General features: G+C 39.1%; 1 non-coding gene across 1 annotated transcript; it reads left to right on the forward strand.

Moving 5' to 3' along the window:
- The first annotated feature begins 1,916 nt into the window (after window positions 1–1,916).
- On the forward strand, window positions 1,917–2,023 carry LOC131593736 (small nucleolar RNA R71). Its single transcript, XR_009281118.1, has one exon. It is a non-coding gene; the product is annotated as a small nucleolar RNA R71 (small nucleolar RNA).
- The last annotated feature ends 3,760 nt before the right edge of the window (window positions 2,024–5,783 follow it).

Raw genomic sequence — 5,783 nt, forward strand, 5'->3', positions numbered from 1 at the left:
GTTCTTCGTCTAGAAATTCGTATCTAAGATCGGTAGGAAGTGTCTTCAGCTCTATAGCAGGTTTCTTAGGTCCAGGTATAGGATCAGGGGTTAAAGCTAAGCATTCACTCAGGTGGTTATCTTGATATTCCTCACGCCAGTTGTCATCTTCAAAAATTGGCGGCATAGGAATTCTTAGGGTTTCGGTTTCCTTATTTGGTTCGGATTTTATTTCCTTGACACATTCGTCGATTATATCAGCAGAACAGCATGTGTCAATTATAGAAGGTGCTTTTAGGAATTGGGAAAGGATAAATTCTATTTTCTCTTCTCCTACTTCGAAAGTAAGCTTTCCTCGCTTTACATCTATAATTGCACCAGCGGTCGCTAAAAATGGTCTTCCTAAAACGATCGGGATGTTAGAATCTTCTTGGATATCCATAATGATGAAGTCAGTTGGGATGTAGAATTGACCTACACGAACAGGGATATTCTCTAACATTCCTACAGGATATTTAACTGAACGGTCTGCTAGTTGAAGAGACATTTTTGTTGCTTTAAGCTCACCTAGATTGAGTTTCTTACAGGTCGAAAGAGGCATCAAACTAACACTAGCTCCTAAATCGCACAAGGCTTTCTCTATGATGGTTTTTCCAATTACGCAGGGTATAGAGAAACTACCAGGGTCTTTTAGTTTTGGAGGCATGTTGTTTTGGATGATAGCGCTACATTCAGCGGTAAGCGTTATAGTTTCGTTATCCTCGAGCTTCTTTTTGTTTGATAAGATTTCTTTTAAGAACTTAGCGTACGAAGGCATCTCAGTTATGGCTTCTGTGAATGGTATGGTTATGTTTAATTGCTTCAGAAGTTCTACAAATCTTTTAAATTGCGCTTCGGTTTTTGATTTAGCTAATCTCTGAGGGTAAGGAATTGGTGGCTTATAAGGTGGTGGTGGAACATAAGGTTTCTCCTTTTCGGGTTCCACTTCGTTATTGTTCTCATCAGTCTTAGCAGTTTGTTCGTCGGTTGGTTTCTTTTGGGTTTCCTTTGGCTCTTGTTGTGACATGGGTACGTTTTGGGTTCTAGGATCTATGGGTCCATCGTAATTAGTTCCACTTCGTAGTGTTATCGCGTTCGCATGTCCTTTAGGATTAGGTTGTGGTTGAGCAGGAAACGTGCCAGCAGGGGCAGCAGTAGGTGCTTGTTGTTGAGCTACTTGTGAGATTTGAGTTTCTAACATTTTGTTATGCGTAGCTAAAGCATCTACTTTGTTCGATAGTTGTTTTAGTTGCTCGCTATTGTGGATGTTTTGATTCAGGAAGTCTTTATTGGTTTGTTGTTGGGAAGCTATGAAGTTCTCCATCATGATTTCTAGGTTTGACTTCCTAGGGGTGTTTTGAGCAGCTACAGGCGCTTTTTGGTAGCCAGGTGGTACAGCAGGTGCTTGTCCAGGCGCGTACAACGCATTGTTGTTCTTATAAGAAAAGTTCGGGTGGTTTTTCCATCCAGGGTTGTACGTGTTAGAATAAGGGTTTCCTTGAGCGTAATTTACTTGATCAGATGGGACTCCAGTCAAGAGTTGACATTCAGCAACTACATGCCCAGTCAATCCACAAATCTCGCAGTTAGGTGCTACGGCGGCAGCGGTGGCTGAAGGGGTGATGGTCAAATTCTCAATCTTTTGAGTTAAAGCGTCTACTTTAGCGTTAACGCGGTCTATACCACTAATTTCGTACATTCCTCCTTTGGTTTGGGCTTTCTCTAGGGCGGCGCGTTCTCCTCCCCATTGGTAATGGTTTTGTGCCATGTTCTCTATGAGTTTGTATGCTTCATCATGGGGTTTGTCCATTAATGCTCCGCCAGCAGCGGCATCTATAGTCATTTTAGTGTTATATAAGAGACCACCATAAAAGGTATGGATGATCAGCCATGGTTCGAGTCCATGATGAGGGCATATCCTAAGCATGTCCTTGTAACGTTCCCAAGCTTCGAAAAGCGATTCGTTATCTTTCTGGGTAAATCCGTTGATTTGACCTCTAAGCATAGCAGTTTTGCTAGGCGGAAAGTATCTTGCTAAGAATACTCTCTTCAATTCGTCCCACGTAGTTATGGAATTGGAAGGCAGGGATTGAAGCCACGCTCTCGCTCTATCTCTCAAGGAGAAAGGGAAAAGGCGTAATCGAATAGCTTCGGAACTAACATTGTTGGCTTTGATAGTGTCGGCGTATTGCACGAACACGGATAAATGGAGATTGGGGTCGTCTACAGGGCTTCCAGAGAATTGATTCTGTTGAACAGCTTGGACCAGTGAAGGTTTCAGTTCGAAATTGTTCGCTTCAATCGCAGGTGGTGCGATACTTGAATGCGGTTCAGCGCGCGAAGGAGCGGCATAGTCTCTAAGAGGACGAATAGCAGCCATCTCTAACTTCGGGGTGATTTGATTGATTTGATCAGTAAAATTCAATTCCTGATTAATCGGAATTTCTGCTACTTCGGGAAGGTTGCGAGCTCGACGTTTAACGTTAATGAAGCGTTCGATCTCGTTAATTCGTTGTATTAAGTCTCCTCCTTGTGAACGAGTATTTGGCATACAATCGTTCAAAAAGATAGGGAAGAATTTTCCTAGTCTCTACGGTGTAACAGTGAGTTACGATATCGACTTAAATAGTCCCCGGCAACGGCGCCAAAAACTTGATCGCGACTTTACGTGTCTATAAATCTGATAACTGCAAGTGCACAGTCGTGTCGTGTAGTTTTAAAAGATATCGAATCCACAGGGACTATGAATCGATCTACCGTTATCTAAGGTTACTATGTAAAGCTAGGAGTACTAAAATTTTCGATTGTTCCTAAGGGAAAGTGATTGTGAGAAAATAAAGAATAATAATGAAAGACAGGTATCAGTATGTATTTCGTTTAACTAAAGGTAATCCGAAGGTTCATTGGCTTTTACATAATTAAATTAAAAATCTTTACTAATTCCAATTGATTAAAAATCCTCGTCTCAAACTTTCGCTCTGTTGATTCAGACTACTATCCTAATCCTAATGTACGCTTTCGCCATCCCATTAGATTTTAGAAGAGCTTTTTGAAAACAATGTAATTAATAAAATGCCTATTTTACGAGGTTGTTATCTATTTAAATATCCTAATCTCAAACTTTCGCTCTGTTGACTCGGAGCAAGCTAATACCCCTAACGTACGCTTTCGCTATCCCGCTCGAGTGTAAAAACAATTTTTTGAAAATAAATAAGTTCCAATTAGTTTTAATATGCTTTCGCCATCCTTAAAACTAATGTCCTATGTCTACTATCCAGTTAAAGGCCTCAAACTTTTCGCTCTATTGGTTTTAACCTTTGACCGTCCTAATCCCTCAAACTTTCGCTCTATTGGTTTTAAGACTTACTAATTAAACTAGACATATAAACCAAAAATAAGTGATAATTAATAAAACCTAATTTAAGCCAATTTATTTCGGATCCCTACGGTTAACTTACTTTACATACCGATACCTTTAGTATTTTAGCCAGACATATTAATACGGTTAAACATGCATAAATCGGTTTTGTTCATAATAATAAGCATATTAAATGGCATATAATATAGATATATCATGCAATAGTAATATAAATAAAAGCGGTAAATAAAAACCTGAATTAAATAAATGGCAAATAATTCTTCAAGTATCGAACTTCCACCACAGCTTGGCTGGATCGTTCTTCGGAATTTAAATGGCAGAAAATAAAAACAAGGAAAATAAAGCGATAAATCTAACGTAAGGCTAGATCTATGAAAAGTTCACAACAATTTCCAATGTAGAAATCGTTGTGAGAAAATAGAAGGTTAAATGGAAACAGAATAATGAAAAGCAGTTCGCGGTACAATTTCGGCAGCACTTCGTTGGCAGGAAATCGGACCCTTTGGACTGAAGTGGCTGCCTCTATTTATAGGTGAGGCTTTGCAGTTGCTTTGCGTGAAAAACGGGACTTTTTGCAGACCGGGACTTGGAGACGTGCGTCTCCTATTCTTCAGGGAGTGGCCTTGACTGACTTGAGACGTGCGTCTCAAGTGGAGATTCTTTAGGGAGGTGGAGACGTGCGTCTCCCCTTTGCTGAGGTGGCAGAGACGTGCGTCTCTGCTTACTAGTGTGGCCTGGGTTGCTTCCTTCGTGGGCTGGATTGCTCTTTTGGGCCTTTTGGGTCCTAATTGCACCCCTCTTTCGTTTCAGCACCCCTTTTCGTCTCTTAAGCATAAATATTGGTCATTTAAGCTCGATTTTCTTTCCTTTTCGCAAATAGTCGTAATTGAAGTGTAAAACCTGAAACAAAGTAAATACACGCGTAATATCATAATAAATTGACGTAATAAATGGAAAATGCTATAAATATCTATGGATTTTAGGCTAAATATACGATATAAAATCGTGTTATCAACACTCCTCAGGACTGTGCAGGCAGAAGAAAGTCATGATCACCGTAGCAATGGTGATGACTGTAAGAGACAGTGTCTCTATCCATTTTGCCATTTTTGTTAGGGAAGAAGAGAAAATGGATTATGAAGTGGAAATTTGAGAAATGAATTAGAATTTGATGTGAGATTTTATGGAAGAATGAGAAGTATTTATAGAATGGAAAGAAGGAAAGAGACGTTGGGGAATGATGTGATTCCGTACAAAAGGAAATTTGAGTGGTAGTGAGATTTGAAAGAAAGTGTAAGGTATTGTTGGGAAAAGAGAGATGGATAGAATAAAGTTGAGATTTGAATTTGAAAGGATAGATTTGAAAAGATTTGAAAATAATGGAATATAGCACAAAAGTTAGTGGGAAAACAAAAACAATTGTTACCAGTACAGTGTGAGTTTCCTGCTTTTGCGCCTGCAAAAAGATTTAACCCTGCATGAACTGTGTTAGTACTATTTATCTGTAAAATAAATAAATAGTATTTGTGAAGTAAAGAACAGTATTTGGCGTTTGCGTAAGAATAAATTCCACTGTAAGCCAAGTTACTGTGTAAGAAAAATTCTGAAAACCAAGTTCTTCATATGTCAGGATATTTTGAAAAAAATCCATGTTTATATGAGACTCTTAATTTTCATATTGAAACTTTCCTGAAAAAAGAAGTGGGCAAATTTTGGGGTATAACAGTTGCCCCTATTCAATCTTCTTAAACCTGAAGAGATTGTCTGAAATCTGAGGGTAGAAGATGATTGAATAAATAGATGCCCTGAAAATTTGCACTTACCTTGATCAGCAGAGATGTTGGAAGTTGCATTTGAATGTTGTCTGTGAAATATTGTTGGCAGATTGAAACATTACCTGAGATGGGCTTTCGGATGCCACCTGGACAATGTGTTGATGGTTTGTTCATCAGAATGAATCTGTTGATTATATCTTGATGAAGGATTTGAAAGTTGATCATTGTGGAACCGTTTGAGGTATCACTTTAGATCTGCAATGTTAGATCGTTCTGGAACCGTCTGAGGTTTCGCCTTAGATCTGAAATGCTAGATCGTTCTGGAACCGTCGGAGGTATCGCCTTAGATCTGAAATGCTAGATCGTTCTGGAACCGTCTGAGGTATCGCCTTAGACTAGCAATGTTAGATGATAAATGAGTTGAGAATGAGAGTTCTTCAGAGTGAATCTTTGGTTTGATTGTATCTGAAAGGACTGCTTGTCTGAATAAGATTCAGGATGAACACTGCATGTGAGTGAGAACATCTTTGCTGAAGACATCTGTCTACCTGAAAAATCAAGTTAATAATATGCGATGTCTATGATGCATGTATGATATGAGATCTCGAGCT

Source organism: Vicia villosa, linkage group LG3 (assembly GCF_029867415.1).
Source record: "Vicia villosa cultivar HV-30 ecotype Madison, WI linkage group LG3, Vvil1.0, whole genome shotgun sequence".
NCBI classification, from domain to species: Eukaryota; Viridiplantae; Streptophyta; class Magnoliopsida; order Fabales; family Fabaceae; genus Vicia; species Vicia villosa.